At 50.5% G+C, this 21,830-nt stretch overlaps 1 long non-coding RNA gene across 1 annotated transcript; it reads right to left on the bottom strand.

Moving 5' to 3' along the window:
* Window positions 1-431: 431 nt before the first annotated feature.
* Window positions 432-21,168, bottom strand: LOC121470365 (uncharacterized). Its single transcript, XR_005981238.2, has 4 exons — window positions 20,936-21,168; window positions 14,690-14,976; window positions 1,584-1,725; window positions 432-1,458 (listed from the first exon to the last, which is right to left on the bottom strand). It is a non-coding gene; the product is annotated as an uncharacterized lncRNA (long non-coding RNA).
* Between the last annotated feature and the right edge of the window lie 662 nt (window positions 21,169-21,830).

Below are 21,830 nucleotides of genomic sequence, written 5' to 3' on the forward strand. Positions count from 1 at the left end.
CCACCAGGGACACGGGGAGAACACAGGCTCTGCTCCTCTCCCTCCTTGCCTCCTGCTCCCTTTATTTTCCCCTGCCTTGTTGCCAGGTAACTCTGTTTGCCCAGCATGGAAGGACTCTTGCTTTCAGAAGAATTCCAAACCAAAGCCTTTCTTCTTCAAATATAAGAAATGATTAATCAGAAACTTTTTTTGGTTTTTAGGTTTAGATTTTTTAATGCAACTACAGGCGGCAAGAAAAAAAACTACCAAAAAAAAAAAAAAAAAAACAAAAAAAACCACAAAAGAAAGAATAAGCTTTAAAACTTTTGAGTACAAACTTGAACAGATCTGTTTACTGTTCTTGGCTAACTTCGTCTTAAAATTAAATCCATCTTTGAGGTTTCATGGATGTCATAGGTGTGGTCGCACTTGAGACAAGCAGAGAGTGATGTGGCATACAAGGGGAGAGTCCTGACCAAGCAGGGGTTCTTGCCCTGTTTTCAGACCATGAGCTGATTTTTACCTCAAGCACAACCCTCTTCTGCTGCTCCTCCTGCATCATTTGCAAACTCCCAGAGGTTCTCTATGTTTTGTACGCAAAACCAAGGAAAGCTTCAATTTCTCTCTTCTGTCATGGGCTGCTCGTGGGTCTTAGTCAGGCTTAAAGTCAGCTTGAAAAAGTCCATCAAGGCAGCCCTGCCAGTGCTTTCTGAGGGAACAGGTCACCTCTGCCACCTCTCTGCATGGGTGGTGCTGGGAGCCAGCAGCGCCTCTGCTTCGCACGCTGCCTTCAGGGACCTGGGCTTCCCCTGGCAGGTTTTCCTCTCCCCAGTGCAGACCAGATTAAATTGTTATCTACATCTAAACTACGGCAGATTTCTCTTCTGCCTGCCACAGCCCTGTCAGAAGCAGATCTCATATCACAACACAGCCTGTGAAACACTAATCAGACACCTAACAGGAAATGTTTAGAATAATGAGATGAGAAAAGCCATGAGACTCATTCCCTGTGGCAGAAGGAAAGCTGGAGGGAAGAGAGTTTCTGTGGTCCAGGAAAGTGCTGTATTTATCAAAAAGAGAGATGTGAAGCAGCCCCAAGCCTATCTTCTGACTATTACTTAGCAGGCACTAAATCAGGTACAATGAGCATGACGGGATTTTTCACAAGGCAGTGGGTCACTGCCCAGCTTTCCTTGGGGAGGATAAATAAGAGCATGTAGGGAAGAGTCCATAAATAACAGTGAAGTATTCAGAAGCTGCAGAGAGGCAGCTCTGTGCCCTAACCCAGAGCAACATCCCAATATCTAGATGATTCCTGAGCTTTGGGGTACACCCTCCTCCTCCTCATCTTCTGCCTCTGCTCCTCCTGCCTTGGAGCTGCTCCCTGCCCAAGGCCACCACCAGGCACTGCCAGGATCCAGCTCCATGCTCATCAAAGAACGCCAGCTGAGGAATACAGCCTCCTTGATCTCATGCAAACTGGGGAGAAATAGAAAATGCATGGGTTTAGACAGAGTTGCTTCTTCCCCAGGACATTTTAAAGCCTCTCTTTGGCTGTCTGGGGCCTTGGGCCGGCTCAGGCATGGCTGGCTTTGCTGGCTTACCCCAGCTGCAGGTGCTTTCCTTGACATTCATGGGAGTCCTTGCTTTTCCCCACCCACATGCTGCTCGGGCTTCATCTTCTGCCTCCAAGGCCAAGCAGAACAGGATTGCACTCAGGAAATGTGTGTGATTTATTGCACCTCCCTGCAGGAAGGGAAGCACCAAGGGGAAGTGTGATTGACATCAGTGTACATAACTCACAAAATCTTTTCATCTTGCTGATATTAGCAGCTCTCTGGTCCCAAATTCCTCTCAGAAGCTTTCCATGGGAGGACTTCTCCTATGTATGGCATGCCTGAACTGCAACCAGCTCCACAAAAGCAATGGCTGAGTAAAGTAAAAGGCAACTTTTTTTCTCAATACCTAATGCTTCAAAGTGCTGGGTTTGATCCCCACCATGGGAGAAGGACAGAGGCCAGGTGAGCCAGCATTCCACCTCCATCCTCCCTGCTCTCCTGTCCAGACAGGGATTTAAATCCCTCCTTCCCTTGGGATCTGCTCCTTTGAGCAGCTGCCCTGGCCTTTTGCTGCTGAACAATCATGCTTGATTAGTTCCTGGAAATACAGAGCATTATTTCCATTGCAATTTGTTACAGTCACTGAGACGTAAACTCAGGAGGAAGGGAACAAGAGGATACTGTAGGTAAAGGTTTTCAGAAGGCAGAGGAAAAAAGGCAAGAAAATTAAACCCTTGCCATCTAATAGCTCAGAAAAGCTCATTGTAAGGTAGTGCTGTTGAGGAGCCATGCCAGCCTGAAGAGAAATTTGCAAGGACACTGCTGGGAGGCAATCCTAAATGGAAGAAATTGCATGGCAGAGCAGAAGAGAGGGGGGCAGGACCAGCAGGTCACAGCAGTGGGTGTTGTGAAAGGGCTGGCAGGAGGAGAAGAGCTGATTGCACCTGGAGTGGGTTCAGCTGCTGCCTCAGCTCCTGGGGGATTCATTGCCCTTTGCACCCCCTTGGAGAGAGGCTGAGAGGAAATGCACTGCTGAATATTGAAAATCAATGCTTCTGCTGGTATTTAGAGAATTACTGCCAGGTGCCATGTACCAGCTCTGAGGGACAAAAGGGAGAAAAATGTGCCAAGAGTTGAAGCTTGCTGTGGCAGCCCCAGAGTGTCCATCTGGGACCACGTGCCATCCCAGAAGCAGCATCCCACCTTGGCAGCGTTGTTTTTATCACTGCACGGATGCCTGCTAGAGCAGCAGGAGCAATCCTTCAGTGGGAGGAGGAGGCACTTCACTGGCACTTGGTTAAATTCAAACTGAAACCTGCCTGTGGGTGGTTGCTTGAATCCTTGCCAGTGGGAAAGAAGGTGGAAAAAATAAAATTATTGCTTTGCAAATGACCTTTTTCTCTTGGGTTTATCTAAATTCTCAATGCTATTCTTGATCAGCCAGAAAAAAAAAAAAAAGAAAGAAAAAATGAAAGGAAAATTAGTTCAATTAAAAGATGTCTGAAAAAGAAAATGTAATGATAGCATAAATGTCCAACACAATTCATTTTGCAAAGCCAGGAGGTGAATGGTCCCTCTACAGTCTCTGTAAAAACTCCAGAAATGGAGAGACACCTGAATGAGGGAATCCCAGGAACAGATTGAGCCTATTTTGGCATGCTTTGTGAGTGAGTCATGTCTGTGTGAGAGAGAAAAGCTGCTTAGGACATCATGGGAACCTTGTAGCTGTGCATTTCCAGCAGCCATCAGCTGCTGGCCATCCCACTGGGGGCCAGAAGAGCATTTCCCTGCTCCAAATTCATCCTTTCCATAGGGTCCAGCCAGGCAGGACAAGGGCTGAAGTGTGGTGATTGCTTTATGCCAACAGATTTATGCAGCAAAGAACCATGGGGGTTTTGCTCAATAATGAGCACACAGGGGGAAAAAAAGGGCTATGAATTTAAAATTATTTGTGATTGAAGCCCTTTTGTGATTGTGAGCTCCTTCTGCCAGGCTGGATCTTCAGGCAGGTACAGCTGTGACAGGCAAGGTCCCTTGCTCCTTCAGCAGCAGCAGAGGCCAGGGAAGAGGAGTGTCCTGCAGGAGGGATGTGTTGGTGAGCAGCTCCCAAGGCCAGGGCAGAACCAGCCCTCAGTGCATCAGGTTTAAGCATGGGGCTCTGTGCTGAAGATCTCAGTCACAATGCAGGAAAGGGCAGAGGAATGTAAGGGTGAAAACTCTCCAACCACCAGGAACGCCTCTGCAGAGCTGCAGAGGTCCTGGACGGGTTGGGTTAAAGGATGGGGCGGGAGATGCTGAGGTTTTCACGGGCTGACTGAGAATGAGCCACGTGGCAACCAAGTGGCTTAGAGGATGTGTGAGTTGCACAAGGTCCTGGCACATCACCCTGCCCTTGCCACAGAGAGCCGTGGGGAGAAACAACCATGGAAACCAGACCAGGGAGGAGGGAGAGGGAAGGAGCCAGCAAGTGTTCCCAATATTCCCCAAAAGCTACAGTGAGGCTCGACTAGAAGTGAAGCAGGAAATCTGATGAGGATGGAGATGCCAGTGGAGCAAGCTCCACGTTCAGGTGGCCACCAAAGTGTGTCAGTGACACACCTTCAGTGTCTCTATGGCCTGAACCAGCCCTGGGTGCCAGGAGCCCAGATGAGAGCCTCAGCCTGCACAGAAAGGCGGTGTGCTCAGTGCAGGTGGAAATCTCAGGTGGGGCAAGGTCTGTGTGCCCATGCTGCTGGGCACAGTGCCCTCTGGCAAGGGAACTCACTCAGGGCTGTGAGGGAGGAATTACCAGTGGCCTGCAGCACCCTGGGACTCAGGGTTCTTGATGGAGGCAGAAATCTTCTGAGCCATCTTTCTGAAGGATGAGGGGAGTGAAAAGGGCAGCCAGAGCCTGCCATGGCAACAGGGCTGGCGTTGCAGGGTCTGTAGTGGGTGATGAATTAACTGTGCTCCAGCCCCATGGGAGAAGCTGCTCTGCCTCACAGAAGATGAGCCTTGACACAGGGCTCTAACCAGGCCAAGCAAAACAGCACAGCCAGAAATGCAACCAGAGGTGGTCCTGCTTGTGCCAGCAGCTCACCCAGGAGGCTGCCAAAGGCAGCAGGGCTGAGGGGCTTGCGGTGCTCAGGCTCCCAGGGCTGCAGGGGAAGGTGGGCAAGCCCAGGCTGTGGGCAGGGTGATGGCTGGCATCAGCATCAGCACCAGCACCCATGAGTCCCCAGCACGATGCTTCCCCGGGTTTTGAGCCTGGCAGCACAGATGGCTCCACGGCTACAGCCAAAACTCATTATTCTGAAAGCTGAGCTCAGACCCGCTGTGGATAACCCAGCCTGCAGATAACATCTCAAGCCCTGTGAAGGGCCAAGGCTGATTTACACGCTCCTTTATAAATTTAGTAACTTGGAGTTAACAAGAGCAAACAGGCTCAAACCATAAACACTGGCATGCGGATGACAGGTCTCTCCTCCCTCCGCAGAAGCAGAAGCCTCTTGTGGAAATATTGCCTGAAACGAGATTTTCTGTGGTTGAAGGGATTTGCATTTGTGGCTGTGCTTGGGAAAGCAGCTCAGAGGCCCTTGGGGAGCTGGTGGGGAGGGGGTTCTGCTGCCAGCAGCACCCAGAGGATGCCCCATGCAGGCTCAGAGGTGTTCTCTGCCAAATAACAGAGCCTCAGAGTTAAGAACATGCAGAATAATTCATAGGACTACATTAATTATTAAATAACTTCTCATTATTGCCATCCTAATTAGAGACTGTTAATTTCATACCTAAAAGGTGCTGAATCATATCTTGCTGGTCTCAGATCTGAGGGTTTCAATATGTCTGCAGTGTTGTCAGGTTAAAGCAAAGCTGGGGGAACCAGGGCAGGGACCTCAGGGGCCATTTCACCATTCACTCTGCAGCTAAATAAATAATTCCGAAAATGCCTTTTCCCCAAACCCCAGGCAATTTCCAACACCTCAAATCACCTTGCTGTACACAACTGCAATATATTGTACCAGAAGGAGCAGTTTGGAAGCCAGAGGGTCAGTCTGCAGGACATGGACCTATTTGTGGGAGGCCAAAGTTTGTCCAAAGGGTCTTGTGATGGTTGGGTACTCCTGGAAGCATCCAGGCTGTCTGTGATGCTTCCTGAGCCCTGGGGAGCTGCCTGTGCCGGGGGGCTTGACCGTCTGGGACCTCTCCCGTGGTGGGCTGTGTGCTTTGGCAGCTTCCCCAGCATCTCCAAGGGATGTTGCTAATGGGCTCCACGTGGGTCCCGGCTGCTGAGAGAAGGAAGAATCATTCTGGGGAAATGGCAGTTTTGCCTGATTTGTGTGAGTTTCCTTGTGCTTTTATGGCAGCCCATAAAACGGATCATCTGTCTTAAAAGAGATGGGCAGGTAATCAGCAGCTCGGCTGAGCTCTGCCTCACACCCTGGTGCAGGCTGGGGAGCCCGGGAGCACCTGGGGGAGGCTGCGTGTCCTGGGCTCCATCTGGGCCCTGTCACTGCTGCATTTTTCACCAGCAGGCTGAGGGATCTGGGGGCTTTTCAGGGAAAGCGCCTGGGTGGGGGGAAATGCTCCTTTCTCTTTAGGAGAGCAGGAGACAGCCACAGCTCTATTTTCAGCGGAGGTTTCCAAGGCACTTGTTTACCAGCACTGCCAACGGAAGCTGTTATCACATTGGCACTGCTGACAGCTCTGTCTGCAGCTGATTTTCCAGGGGAAGCACCTCAAAAGTGCTGGAGGCAGTGTGGAAGGGAGACAGCAGCTGCATGCACTTGAAACCCATAAATCAGCACCTGAGTCAAGGGACACTGCTCTCCTTATCCTTGCTGGACAAAAATCTAAAGCAAGGGGCCTCATAATAATCAGGAAGCTGAACAGGACAAATGTAGATCTGAACCAATGTGGTTAATCAAACGTTCTCCCTCTATTGTTTATAAGATGGCCGTTTATATACACTTCAATATAGTTTACAATTGTGAGCACACTCTCATTGGCAAGCAAACATTGTTTTTGTTTGTCTTTGTCTTAATGTGGCTAAAGTTTCACACTGCAGACCTATACTAATTCACACCCAGAAAGCCCATTGCTCTGTGCTTACACCTTAACATAATTTCTAACTGCACCACAGACTAATTTTTAACTGCACCATAGGCTTCAAAGGCCTCGCTGAGGCCCGTATCCGAGGCCTAGGCTGGGGTAGCTCAACCTTCACTCCAAATATAAATCGTGTCCTCTCTCTCTCAGAAATTCTGCTACAAAGATCTGTCCCTGCTGGCCTGTGCCAGGGGGTCAGGAGGTCCCCTGGGTGCTACCTGCTCTGGGAGCAGTGCCTGGCAGCTGGACCCTCCCAGCCGTCAGCGGGGTTAGGTGTCAGGGGTGGCCAGTGCCACTATGAGCCCCGCTGATCCCACCTGTCGCATCTGCTAGAGCCAAACCTGACCTCCTTGCAGTGCAGGGAGCTCTGGAGCAGCCCTCCTGGAGGCTGTGCTGTTCTCTCTGCTGTGTTTCTCTCAGCTAGTCATTAGGTAATTACCTGGGAAGTCAATTGGGCCTGCCTGGATCCATTAATTTACTGCACAGCCATCCTGCCGGTTTCTCCCAGGCCCAGGAGCTGTGAAGAGCTGCTCCCAGGCACTGATGGAGGAGGCTGGAATCCTCAGCATCTGCGTCAGGAGACACTGAGCTGCTCTGGTGGAACAGAAAGCAGCACCCACCCTCTCTGTGCCCTTTTGCAGGGTAGCATCTGTGCAGGAGCCTTGTCCTGCTGTTTCTGCAGCACCCCCATCCCGGCTGCCTGCTGCCACATCTGGGCACACTGGGGAGCTGGCACGAGGCATCCAGCCCTGCTCCAGCCAGGGTCTCCATCCCTGCAGAGTGGCCACGGACACCCAGGGCAGCCAGGGGACACTGCTCCTGCAGAAAGGGATGTGCACTGCGGGGACAGGAGGGATCCAGCGCAAATCTGGGTTGTGAGGTCCCATTCAGCCTTGTCTCAACAGCCCTTGCAGCATGGTGGAGGAGCTCAGGGAGCATCCTGTGAAGATTCCAGCCTTGTGTCAGTCTCCCATCCATTTCCTGGAGTAATGAAGAGGTAATTAAATTTTGCAGTGGAAGGGAAGCTTCTCCAATGGCGAGAGCATATTGTAGCTGCCGAGCTCATCAGGGGAAATGCTGGGCTCCAAATTAAATGCATTTAGTGTTTCATGTACCCTCACTTACAATCGTTGTAATGAATCTGGGAATTAATTGTTTGCCCATTTAAAACAAGTCCCCTCTTGCACTGTGCCATGCTCCCCTCCTCCCAGCCATCCGTAATTTGATATTTCAGTTAGAAAACAAATTGACATTCATTGGAAAATCAATCTTTTCATTGTTTAACTCTCATTTCTCTGGGGAATGTGTGGGAGTGGAATTACATCCTCTGATATGAGCCCTTCCTGAATACCTAATAGGGGCTGGGGAGCAGGGAGGCTGCTTGCCCCCCAGGAGCCAGCAGGACCCGCTGGCAGCATCCACGGTGCTGCCTGAGGAGGGGCAGCCCAGGCCCGAGAACACAAGCCAGTTGCCTCGGTAATGAGCCCGGTAAAAGAGCCTGTCATTTATTAGCTGGGATAAAAAGGAAAGTGCTTGTTGTGGCGGGGGAGACGGCAAGGAAGAGTGTGAAGAGCATACACCGCCTTGTACGTGTCCGGGCTGGGGAGGGGGAGAACAAACAGAATATGGCATTTTTTGTGTCAGTCTGAGAGGAGCACGGCATGCTCCTGCCGCCAGGATCCCCAGGGACAGGGCTGGCAGGTCCCCAAGGCACCCTCAGAGCCTGTGCCAGCCGTCCCCTTTGCAGGAGGACAGAGCAGTGCCCACCCAGGGCTTCGCTTTTTCCTTGGAAGTGGGCACTTTCTGCACACCCTGTGCAGCTGGCCTGGCAGTGATCCTTCTGCTTCCCACGGAGACACTTGCTGCTGGAATAAACTGCTATTTTTATGGGTAACATTGGTTGTCTTTTACGCTTACTGCCAGAAAATGAACAGCCACTTTTATGCAAAAAGGTTTTACTGCGGTATCAGAAAGTGCTAATGAATACACAGAACCAAATTATAGGGTACCCCATGAGCCAAAATGCCTGGACAGAGATTTACAGTAAAACGAGTGGCAGGCAAAGATAAAAGCCTGCAACCAAAGTGGGTCATATAATTAACACTAGGGACAATAAATTCCTGAAAAATTGAGCTGTCAGTCCCTTCCATCCAAACTCCCAGCTCCATTTCAAAGCTAAATAAGTTGTAGTCCCAAGGAGTTAATGCAGCAGACAAAGCTCCACAGCTAAAGCAGCTTCTGCATTCGCAAGGGATGAGGTTTCCTCTCCCAGAGCATCACCTCCTGCAGGGCACGGGCATCAAAGGGGCTCCCTGACCTCCTGCCAGAGCTGCACTATCTGAAGGGGACCTCCAAGGAAGCCAGAGAGGGACTCTCCATCAGAGTCTGTAGTCATAGGATGAGGAGTAAAGGGTTCAAACTGAACCAGGAAAAATTTAGGTGAAACAGAGGGAAAAAATTCTTGTACTGTGGGGATGGTGAGGCACTGGAAAAGGTTGCCCTGAGAAATTGTGGGTGTCCCATCCCTGGAAGTGATCAAGGCCAGGTTGGATGGGGCTGTAGCAGCCTGAGATAGTGGAAGGTGTCCGTGCCATGGAAGGGGGGTTGGAACAAGATGATCTTTCAGGCCCTTTCCAACCCAAACTCTTCCATGATTCTGTTTCAAGGGACTGCCCGGGAGGCACCCCACAGCCACCCTGGACACCCAGTGGTGGATCTGGGGGGAACCAGCCCATATCCAGGTCCTTCTAAGGGTCCAAGAGGGAAGACTAAAGGTCCCCAATGTTTAAGGTGCAATCCTGCTGCTGGCCCCATATCCAGCCTGCCCCTGTCCCAGTCCAGCCCTGCTGTGCCTGTGGCACAGGGAGCAGTGGCAGCGGTGCTGTGAAAGACAGCGTGTCACTCTCTGCAGCCCCATAATCACATTCCCTCCCTTTTCTATATTCTCACTTAGCAGCACCATATGAGCATCTTTGTCAGCTGCATATTAGGAACCATTCGTCATAAAAAATTCAGGGCTATGAAAATAAAGTGACCTCTCCGAGGGCTTCAATTACACTGGAAGGTAATTGTGTCTTCCCCAGGCCTCCATCAGGGTGCTTGGGAGTCTTCAGGAACAATTTATGTATTTATTACAGTTTAAGCATCCCTTAGCCCTCAGCTCTTCCCAGTAATGAAAATGTATAGCACAGAACCCAGCAAATACAGACCGAGCCATGTGTAAAATACCTCGGCCATGGAGAGAAGTGGCTGTAACCCCCAAGACCCCCACAGGCTTCACAGCTGCTCCCCCAATGCCTCCACAGGGCACAAACAGGCAGCAGGGCAAGGACAATCACAGCAATGGGTCAGGGGCTGAAACCATTTAGTCTGGGACTGGTACCATGGTCAGGTAGAAAGCCTTTCCCAGGGAACAAAATACAGATTCATTGTTGTTCTTGGCACTAAAGGTTGCTTGGAACTGGGACAGAAAGGCAAAGCAGGCTTTATTTCTTTGTGGGTCGGCTTGGTTTCTTTCTCCAAAGCCTTTTTTTGCACGCAAGGAGCAGGGAAGAGCTGCAGAGGATGGAGGCAGGTTCAGCTCATGGCACACCAGGAGCCGGGCTGGGGCTGGGGCTCTTTCTGCCTGGGGGTTTCTCTGAGGCACAGGCAGGACAGCGAGGTGTCACCTCACCTCTGAGCTGCCCCAGGTGGGCTGCAGGTGACCCCTGCAGCCGTGCCCCGGTGCTGAGCTGCTCCCACGGGAGCTGCTGCCTCTGGCCAGCACTGCTCCCTCCCTGCCTGCCACAGACACCACCAAAGGAGAGGAGATGCTGTGAAAAACAAGGTAATTCAGGTCCTCCCCCGCCAGCTCCTAGCCTTGAAGGATGTTGGCAGCAAAAGTCATCTGAAGGGCTCAGGCTTTCTTGCCCCTTCAGCTCTGAGGAGTATGTCTCCCTGGACCTGCACAGCCAAAATCTGTGCTGAAGATGCAACAGAAAAAAAAAAAAAAAAAAAACCCTTCTAAGATGACACTGGAAAAAGCAAGAAAAAAAGCAAATTTTTTTTTTCTTGTCAGAAAGACACCAAGTCCTACACCTTAGGTGAGAAAGAGATGATTTAACAAGAAAAAGATGTCACTAAATCCCTGGGCTATAAATCATTCTTCTTACAGTCTTGAAGTGAAAACACTTAACAGGCCTTCTGAGCAATGCGGGCGCAGGAGCCTGTGTGGGGGATTGCATCTGATCCAGGATAAACGGGCAAACGGGCCCAGCCACTTGTTTTATGGCTGTAGGAGAATTATACAGCACCTGGGAAATATTTCCTGCTCCTGCTGAGTTGCAGGCTAATGTCATGAAGACAATGCAGTCAGTAATAGATGTGCCTGGAAAATTCAAGGGCTGCACCCTGGGAGGAGAGTGTTAAATAAAAATAATATAAAAAAATAAAAACCTTTTGATCATTCATGCAGGTGGCTTCAGCTGGCAATTTACAATTCATTTAAATTTTTGGCAAGTAAAAAGAAAAGAAGGGGGAATATCTCCTGCATTAAAGCAGAAATTGGTGCCAGCAGGCAGCCTCCCACCCACAGGGTCCGGGTTGTGATGCTGTGGGGAAACCTCCTCTGGGCATGTGTGTGACCAGGTGAGTGTCAGGAGAATTTCCAGAGGGTTCAGATAGAAATATCCTGATACAGAAACCATTTAGCCAGATGCAAGAGGATGTTCTATGGCTGCATTGATTTAATTGCTAAAGAAGAGGTAATTGCTTGGGGAGTAGTGCCTGTGATCCGATTATAGTCAGTAGGAGCAGAGGGCAGCCCCAGCTAGCAACAGAGACTCTCACTGCTTCAAAAATGCTGAAATAAATCAGGGGAAATTACCAGCAAAACTGACACGGTGGAAAAAAACAATAACTAAACAGCTGTGAATGGAAAGTGAAAGAGCTCTTTAAGAAGTGTTGTAGAAACAGTGAAGGGAACAATTTAGCCAGAAGTTAGCCTGACAGCTGTTAGAAATCAGAAAATAATAGCTGGGAAGCGAGAAAGGGAAAGGTGTCTGAAGAAGATGGCATGAGAAGCACAAGAAATTGGGATGAGAAGCAAAGTAATAATAAAATTTTCACTGTTAGTGTAGATGCCACTGTTCCAAGGAGGCAAATTTAAAGAGAGCGAGGAAAGAGACAGAGGATCCTCCTGTGGGCAGAAAAGGCTGGCAGTGTGGAACAGGCAGGCAGGTGTGATTGAAAGAAGGAGGGCATGCATTTATACCAGCTGAAGGTGATGGATGCTCTCTCTTCTATTTTCACCAAAGAGGCATATTTAAAATTGGCTGACCTACATAGCTGCCTGTCCAGAGCCTGCAGCACTGTCCAGGTTACTCCAGCCCCAGGCTTAGCTGCTGGACCAGGCTGGAGCTGCTTTCAGCTGCCTGGAGCACATGGAAAGGGATGGAAGCTGAGGGGCTGGGACCCCATCCATGGTGGATGGCAGTGAGTACTATGCCCAGGTCGTGGTGATGCCACCCTCCTCCTGCCCCCTGCTCCCCACAGGTCCTGTACAGGGCTGGTGGCCCCAGGTGGTGATGAGGGGCACTCTGTGCCCACCAGTGCCTGTGAACTGTGTGAGAGAGGGCCAAGAGCAGCTGGGAGCTGAGAAGATCCCACCAGGCTCTTGGGTGCCAGCTATGGTTCTGATATGACCCCCTGGAAAAGGGCTCTACTTCTGCTTCAAGTCCACATGAAAGCAGCTTTCAGCTCCTGGCTGCAGTAGGCAACATCTCCCTGGGGAAAGCCCAGCTGGTGCTGGTGAGGAGCCACATCCCTGGGGATGGCTGTTTTGGGAGCACCACTGCTCACCCACTCTTCTCCCAGCAGTTTTGCTCATTTGAGGGACACCACCGTTGTGGTAAGTGACTGCTCAGCATCCCACTGCCCTTTCTGCCTGGCAGAAAGCACCACAGACCCCTCTGCCCTGATTTCCAGGTTCCCATAACCACCAGAAAGCAGATCTGGTGGTTATGGGAAGAACTTGGAGACCTGCTGGCATGGCTGAGGACATCCCCTCCTCAGCTCTCAGCCAGCCTGCTCTCCTGTTGGACCAGAACAACTTCATCGTGTTTTACTTTTGGTTCAAATCTTTCCAGTGTTGATCCCAAGGAGAACAGCAATGAGTTAATGAGGGGTCTTTGTTTTCCTGAACTCCGAATGCGCCACAGCAGTGAAGGTGTAATTACTGAGACATTAACCTCCATATGAGCCTGGTCCCACTGCCTTGCATTCCTTTGCTTTTATTGATCCTCCTTTCTTGACTTGTTCTTGCTTCCTCTTTTTTAAAGACTTAGAAATAAATGGGCAGCTCAAAGGAAGCAGTGCTGCTGTAATGAAAAAAGATAGCAGTTCAGTGCTCTAACTTTCTGGCTGTTCTCTGGGGCCCTTGTTACGTTTGTTTCCATCTGAACCATTTCCGCACAGCGGCTCCAAACAACATCATATTAGCCTTAATTCTGACCTGGCTGCAATTTCTACCAGAAAGCTGTTTGAGCTCGGAAATGGGCAGATTTGCTCTTCAGGCCAATGAAAACAAGTCTGCAAGGTTGAAAAGAAGATGTCAAAATCAGGCACTAAAGATCACTTTAAATGATAACAGTTGTACTTCAAGCAAAAATTATATACAAAGCTTTTATCTAGCAATTTTCATCCTCAGGCAGCAAAGTGCTTTACAACAGAGTTCACTGTCAGCATCCCAGTTTGTAAAGGTGAGCAGAAATATGGCTTTTGCTTTCTTTGCTGTGTTTCTCTACCACAAATCAGCTTGTTAACCAGACTCAAAGGCTTTCCTGCTCCCCCAGGACGTGTCAGTGCCCACCTGGCTGAGCAAACACATTCCCAGTGATGGCACCACAGAGACTGGCACCGGGGCCAAGGAAGGGTATGCCCTTGCCTGATTAGCTGAGTGCTTCTTTTTCCTTTTGTCTTCCCACTGAATAGAGAGAGTTGGCTTTGATTTGAGAGGGAGTAAGCAGCTGCCTGGCTTCTGTGCTCTGTTGGCTTGTCCTCGTGCTGCAGAGATAGTTGGAGCCACCAAAACATGTCCTGTATCCCCAGGTCCTCAGCTGTGTGGCTACCAGGCCCCCTCCCACTGTGTCTGAGCTGAACCTCCTGCTCATTTTAATGGAGAGGGTTTCCTCAGCTGCTGCAAGTGGGTGGACTTTTCCCAGGCTGCCCGATGGCGCCCTGACACCTGCCCACTGGTTTTCTTCATCCCTCCTTACTTCTGCAGAGTATCTGGTGCACCAGAAATGCTGCTGAGATAGCTGCAGCGGGGGTTTTATTTAACCCTGAGAGCTGGCCAAGGGGTGAGAGGCTGCACCTTTGTCTGGGCTCCTGCTGGGCTTCCCCTCTTTCCCTCCTCTCTTCTGGAGAAACGCTGGCACCGCAGGGCTTGCTGCCGAGAAAAGCTCAGCAAGGAAATCATTCCTGCAGGAAGTTTAATTGCAGCCATTAAGCCTTTAATCTAACTGTGGTGTGCATCTCTAAATGGCGCTGCCATCCCTGAAATACAGGCACACAGCCACACTCCTGCTTGCCGCTTCCTCAGCGTCGTGTTTACAGCTATTTTTAGTGACCCAGAAGCAGGTAGCTCCACACTCAGCCAGAAAATTAATTTTTAAAGAAAGAAATAACTCACCCACACAGAGACACACAAGCAGACCTCTGTATCCTTGGAGAACATCCTCCCCCAGGCTGCAGTGCCAAGGACCTGTTTGCTGTTTGCACGGGGGGTGGCCTGACCCCCTGGGACACAGAGCCCCCGCCCTGCTGCCCAGCCCTGGCCATGGGCACACGGGGAGAGGGCAGAGGTCTCTGCCCTCCCTCACCACTGCAGCCCAGCCCAGCCTGACCCTCCTGCTCGCCTGCTGTGCTGAGACCCCACCTCTCCTTGCTGTCCCCTCACCCTCCCTGTGGTCCACATGCCCATGGATGCTCCCGTTGATCCCAGAGCTCAGGAGGAACATGTGCTCCAGGCCTTCACGTTACAGTGATGTGCTGCAAGGTGCTAAAAAAGGAGGAGCAGTGTGACTCACCTGGGGGGCTGGGGGAGGACTTGGTGCTGACCAGCATGGGCTCGTTCACTGGTGGAGCCTCGTGCTATAACTGCTCTGCAAGTCCTTTCCTCTGGCTCCTTGAGGTCTTCATCCACGAGGAAAAACCCAGGAGATCCCCACAGAGCCCTTTGGAGATGTGTAGCAGGAATGAAGCTTGCCCACCAAGAGTGGCTGTCAGAGACACACCAGCTTCCAGGGTTCAGGACTCTCCTTTGTGAGGCACAAAGAGCTTCGATTTTTGTCCAGCCACATCTAAATGAGCTGTCCTGTGAGAAAACAGACGCTAAAACTTTTAGAGAAACATGGACAAAGTACCCCCCAAAAGGCTGCTTTTAATAGAGATTTCATTGCATCTGGATGTCTTACTGCAGTGAAATCTTATCTGCAAGTTTCAGGGCTGCCTGGGAAATCTGGCTGCCTCACCAGGGAAAAGGATATTTAAAAAGGATTAAATCTGACAGTCTTATACCAAAAGTGGATTTTTTAGACATAAGCAAAGACTCAAGATAGAAAGGTTAGGGGGCTGTTGAAAATGCATCTTCATTTAAGCTAATACAACCTAATTTCTAGCTGGTTATTAACAGGCTGGGTGTGATGAGCCATGCTGGTCACTGGGCTCAGGTGTGAGGAAGGCAGGCAGATGCTGTGGCAGTGGTGGGAAGAGAGGGGATCAGAACTCTACTGTGAGCACAGACTCCCCCTGTGTCCCCAGATGATGCTGAGGTCCTGGCTGGGCAGAAGCAGCAACTGCAGGCTGGTGAAAGCAGGCACTGGCATTGGTATATGGAGACCCCACCTGCAAAATAAGTTTTGACCCAAATCTAAAGAATATTAGACACCAAAGAGCCCATTTCACCTTCCAGATGGGAGGTCTCATCACCCCTCCTCTCACCCCACAGCAGAACCTGTGCATCAGTTAGGGCTTGGCTCACCACACAGCTTTGAAGCAGCTCAAATCAATCTAACACATCCTCTCCTTGGCCAGTAAGGCTTGCTCCAACTAGCTCCAGCTTTAAAACAGAAAGAATAGGATATAAATTCCGTCTCACACAGCTCCCACCTACACTTCTCTCCAAATGCTGAAATGACATTTCTGCCCACTGGAAATAGGACCTCGGAAAGACTCTCTGGGTAGTTCATTTGCTGGAAAATAGAATTGACAGCCCAATTAATCTCACAGCCTGTGACTTTTAAGCCAGGGATTTGGGTGTAGGTGCTCTGGGATGAGAACAGGAGAGGCTGGATAAATACACAAGATGCTGCTGTCCCGGAGATCTCCAGCCTCTCCTGGTGCCTGGCACCCTGCCTTCTCTGCCCCATGGTCTGTGTGGCTGCCAGCACATCCATGGGCTGCCCTCAGCTCAGATCTGGACCTGTCCCTGTGTGCACAGCTGGCACGGACCTGGCTGTGGGACAGGGACTGCTGTCCCCACCCAGATCAGCACCAAACTGCTGAGCCAAGCTGTGCTGTGCCACAGAGGCACCAATTCTGTCAGCCAAAGCTGCTGTCCTCCTCAGGGGACCCAGAGCCCAGGGCCAGCACAGAAAGAACCCCAAAACCAAAACACTTTGCTTCCCATTTTCCTTTACATCAGTGCTCCCAGGGAGCTCCTCAGCCAGCCCTGACACAAACTGCAGACACAAACACCCTGGGTCAATAACTGGGCATGTGCCTGGGAAGGGCTCCCACTGCCACGTGGCTCAGCCTCACCAAGGGAGCCCACCAAGCTGCTGGCCAAGGCAGCTCCACCTGCCCAGGGCCAGGCATCACCACAGGTCTGTGTCCCAGCGTGGATTTAGGGGCACAGCTGACACCATGTGCCTGGCACCACAGCAGCCACACGTCAGGGATGGGGGGACAGCAAGGCAGTGAGGGCTTTGGAGGCAGCAGGACGTGGCTGTGACCTTCCCAGGAACCAGCCATCCCTTCAACTCCCACACAAATTATAGCATCAGCCTCACAGTCCATTCAGAGCATTAAGTACCTATTTCCTCATGTTGCTTTTGCTATTCTTATTACTATTTATTATTATTATTATTATCATCTTCTTCTCCACAGGTGTAGCAACACCTCAGGCTATCAGGTTCTGTTGTGGCAACAGCTCAATTCCTCTCTGACTCCTGCATGGAATCCTTGCCATAAAAAAAGGCATTTATGGGGAATGACTTTTCTCAGCTCCATCTCTGTGCCAGAGGAAACGGGAGCACTTTCCTGCTCCTTTGTTCTTGCTGCTATCTCCCGATCTGCAGATTGAATACATCACACTGTCATCTCCCTGCCTTGATCCCGAGGCAGGATCAACGGGATTAAATTCCAGTTCTCCTTATAACCTTTCTCCCAAGAGCTGGCTGGGAAAACACATTGTGATGTCCCTCTGTGAAAAACGCCAATCACTTGGTTTTTAAAATTTTAAGAGTTTAATAATAATAAAATGCTTAATAATACAATTAGAGTAATAAAGTCTAGAGTTAGGACAATTACAAGACAATAAAAGGCAAAGACTTACGGACATCTGGATGCTCTTGGAAACCAAGTCACAAAAAACATGATTTGTGAACAAAGGAATCACTCTTAAAACAATACACTTGTTGCATATTCATACACCTTCATGGTTACGCATACATTCTATTTAAAACAATAAACTCTGTCTGTTGTATGCCAACTGTTTCCTTTAATCCCCTGGTGTCTTCGAGTCTGAGCAAGGCCTGAAGAAATTAGTTTCGTCTGATAAGAAGCCATAAATTCCTCTCCTTTGGAAGATTTAGTTGTTCCTCGAAGCGAGTATCTCATTCTAAAAGGAAAACTCCCCCCACATACATAGTCTCTATTTTAACATTATGTTGTAACCTAAAACTACACTTAACACAATACATATGAGAATTAATACAGAATAACTTTCTAACATTACACATACAATATTCATTGTAACATTTGCGAAAAGCCAATCATAAATATGCATTTTTCACACCTCAGTACTCCCTGCTGCACCCCGGCAGCCACAGGCGTCCCCCTGCATCCCTCCCTGGAAGCAGTTTCCAGGCTGGAAGTTGTCTCAGGAGGGCAGGATGGTCCAAAACCCGGCAGCACAAATGCTGCTGAGGTATGGCTGTTGTGACCCAAGCTGGGACAGGCACCACTGAGAGTCTGGAAGGTGCTGAGAGGTCCCTCTTGTCCCTGCCCGTTTCTAGACCCGCCGGGAAAGGGAGCTCATTCCAATGCAGACTGAAAATTCCCAGCCCGAAGGAGGGAGCCCTCTGCTCTGCCCCGCCCCCAACACACGGGGAAATTGCAGCTCAGCCCTGCCCTAACAAGGAGCAGCCCTGCATCACTCACCACTCTTAGGTTCCTTTAGAAAAACGTGTTTGCTCTGCTCTAATTGCTCCAAAAGCAGCAATTGCGTTCCGCTCCCTCGCAGCCCTTGTACTTCCAGCAGCTCACCAAGTTTGCCCCAACACAGATTAGATCTGAGTGCTCAGGAGGTGAAAAAGTGTCTGCCCTGCCTGTCATACCCTGCTGGGAAGAATGGGTGCAAAAAGGCTCTCCCAGGTTTCCCAAACTCCTGGTGCAGGCTGGAGGGGAGTGCCAGGAGCCCGCCAGGCTGGGCAGAGATCCTCACCCAGCCTCACCAGGGGTTCATTTAGGGAGGAGAGAGACCAGGCAGACCTTCTCTGTTGAGCAGGGGTGCAGCCACACTCAATCCCAGCTCCTAACCAGGGCTTTGGAGGCTGTTCTGTGTCCTGAGCTCAGCCTGGCTCTGCTCCCGTCCCAGCAGGTTCCCAGGGGATACCTGGAGCCTGGCAAGCTGTAAGACAGTAAGATGTCGCTTTGGTGCTACAGCACTTAGGGAAAAGAGCAGAATAAATGTTCTTACAGAGCTGGCGTGCTAAAATATGATACAAGTTAAGCCATCACTCACCTGACCTTGCATTTCACATAATTTCTAGTGATATTTGTCATGAATAAACAGCCTGTCACTTCCCTCTGCTCTGGGGCTGCTGCTGCAGAGCACAGGGTGTCCCTCCTTCAGGTGTTTACCCCGGGGAGATGCTCCCTCCTGCCATCATTTTCCCACTCAGCAGCCAGCAAGGGACAAAGGACCAAAGGGACTGGAAGCCCTCTGCTTTGGGATGGCTGGGGAGGATCTGGGCTGGGGCTGGGGCTGGCTGTTCCCTGCACACCCAGCCCCCTGCACACACTCACTCACTCCTGTCTGCTCGGGAATCTGCCCATTGCCATGGAAACCTGCTGACATCAGGCACTGCTAACGTTATTCCAATGACTAATTGCTTTATGAACGGTGAGCCAAATTACTGAAACAATTTCCAGGCCCCAGAGATCTGTATTTAACACCCAGGCACATGCCAAAAAGCCTCCCTCACCTGCAGGGATGCTGGGCAGGGCTGTGGGAGCACAGCTAGGGACTCTTGTCCAGGCTTGGATGTGTGGCACAGAGGGGCTGTTAAGTCCTAATTTTCTGTGCTTCTTGGGACCTGTTTTGTACCTATCTAAGCTGCCTGGGTAGTGCCAAGACTCCAGTTCAGGGGTACTCCTGTTTTTCCAGCTCACAGGAGTCTGTGGTACTTGCTGCTGCTGACAGTCTGCCTGGTCTTTTCACTCTCTTGTTTTCCTCCTTACATGCCTTTGTCCTTCTCTGCGGCTCATTTGAGTCAAAGGCTCACAGGATGAGGATCCTGCTCTCCCAGAAAGTGCAGCATTCCAGCTCACTGCTTCAAGCTGCCCCTGTGGCCATTTCTGTCGCTGGCTACACCATTGGAAGCTGCACACATGGCAAGTGCCTCCTTGTCCCCATCCTTCACGGGAGCTGCTTCTCATGCTCCTACTCCAGAACCCTTCCCAGCTTCCACTGCCATGCCCAGAACCCCTCCAGGCAGGGCAGCTGTGGCTGTGCAGCTCAGAAAGGGAACAACAACCCCACAGCGCACTCCAGGGCTTGCATCCACAACAGCTAACCCCAAAGAGGAAGAAGAAACAGCTCCGTTTCAACAGCAAGACTGAAAGCTGATGCATCACTTGCCTGCCCCCTCCTAATGCTCAAGGATGGTGTGAGAACCATCCAGAATCAGAGAATGGTGGCAGAGACACCTTATGCTAAACCAGGTTGCTGAAAGCCCCTTCCTTCCAGCCTGGCCTGGAACACTGCAAGGGACAGAGCATCCACAGCTTCTCTGGACATCTGTGCCAGGGCCTCTTCACCCTCATAGTGAACAATTCCTTCCTAACATCTAATCTAAACCTGCTCTCTTTCAGTTTGAAGCCATTCCCTCATCAAATATCCCTCTCCCTGTTTTTCATAAGTACTGGAAAGATGCTGGAAGTTTCAGGTACTGGAGAGAGGCCTGAACAACCAACAGTGAAGGCAGGCAGTGTCTGGGATGCTGGTTATCCCAGCAGTCCATGATTGCAGAGCATTCATCAGACTTCAAAACAAGGCAAAACTCCAGGAAGAAGGTGCTTTGCCAGCACTCAGGGGGTTGGCCTTTCAATTATTTCATTTTGAAATAACAAACAGCATAAAAAAGCCCCAGTCAGAGACATCTCACAGGACAGGGCAGTGAAGCTCCTGCTCTCAGCAGACAGCTGTGGGTGCAGGGCTCACAGCTTGTGGGCTGCTTCTCTCTGAATCTGCTGGATCCTGCAGCCAATCTGATGGGAAAAAACCAAAACCCAACCAGGCCAGTTCTGAATATTTATTCACTTAAATGTTTTAAATCCCTTCTTTAAGGATATGAGATAGTTTATTGCATCAGCAATTTATAACCCCTGCCTCCCTACAGCATCCTAACTCTTTATGGCTCTGTGTTATTTACTGCCTGACACCGAAATAAGAAACATTATGAAAATTTGTTCAGGAATTATTTGGGCACCCCAGAGGCAGGGAGGAGGCGCTGGCACAGCTGTGGTGCATGGAAACCTCGGTGCCCAGCCCGCAGCAGCCATCCCTGCATCCCTGCCTGCATCCCTGCCTGCATCCCTGCCTGCATCCCTCCCCGCATCCCTCCCTGCATCCCTGCCTGCATCCCTGCCTGCATCCCTCCCCGCATCCCTGCCTGCATCCCTGCCTGCATCCCTGCCTGCATCCCTCCCCGCATCCCTCCCTGCATCCCTGCCTGCATCCCTCCCTGCATCCCTCCCTGCATCCCTCCCCGCATCCCTCCCCGCATCCCTCCCCGCATCCTCCTTCGAGCCCTCCGGAGCATCATCACCTTAATGAGTGGCAGACACTGATTGCAGCCGTGCCGCTCCGGGAAGCGTTAATTACGTTAATTATATCGGGCTAAGGCTGAGCTGCTTGTCGCTCTGCCCGAGCCCCCGGTGCCACCGAGCCGACAGCACTCGGGAATTATCCCAGAACATTCTCGCAGGACTCCACGGCTGCATTTAGCACAGCAGCCCCACTCATAGATCCCCATCCATCACCAAATGTCAGGGCCTCCTACTGTGATAAGTTAAGAACAGACCGGCCTTTCTTTTTTTTTTTCCTACCATCAGGCAAAAAAATATTAGCATTTCTCTTTTTTTTTTTTTCTTTCTTTCCTTTTAGACACAAGTGCACCTTCCCGCCCTGGACAGACACAGGGCTTTCCCCGTGGGCTGCCAGGGGCTCTGGCTGAGCTCTTGCTCATTAATAGGCTCATTTAGGCAGCTGTCCCCCGCAGCGCCCATTAACACACATGAGAGAGTGCCCGGAGGTGAGAGCTTCACTAATCAAATGTGCTATTAAGATCCTAATCCATTTCATTAGCCCATTTCATTTGACACTTAGCGAGGCTCAGAGATGCTCTGTGTAACGGGGCTGAAGGCACACGGCCTGTCCTGTGGAAAAATAATCCTTTTTATTAGACCCATAATTCCCTTTTATCTTGTATTAGTTTGTTTCTCGAGCTGAAGGGCGCCTGGGATTTGCAGCTCCGGCAGAGATGCCAGGGATTTTCCCTTCGTGTGTGAACGTGTAATCACACACTGTAAGACTGGGAGGGATCAGAGCAGCAGTAATACCCAAAAATAAAAGGAAAACAAAACAAACAACAACAACAAAAAACCACCTGAAAACCAGGCTACGTGATTATTTGATTACATATTACCGGACTGTATTTTGGG

This window comes from Taeniopygia guttata, chromosome 8 (genome assembly GCF_048771995.1).
Source record: "Taeniopygia guttata chromosome 8, bTaeGut7.mat, whole genome shotgun sequence".
Taxonomy (NCBI): Eukaryota; Metazoa; Chordata; class Aves; order Passeriformes; family Estrildidae; genus Taeniopygia; species Taeniopygia guttata.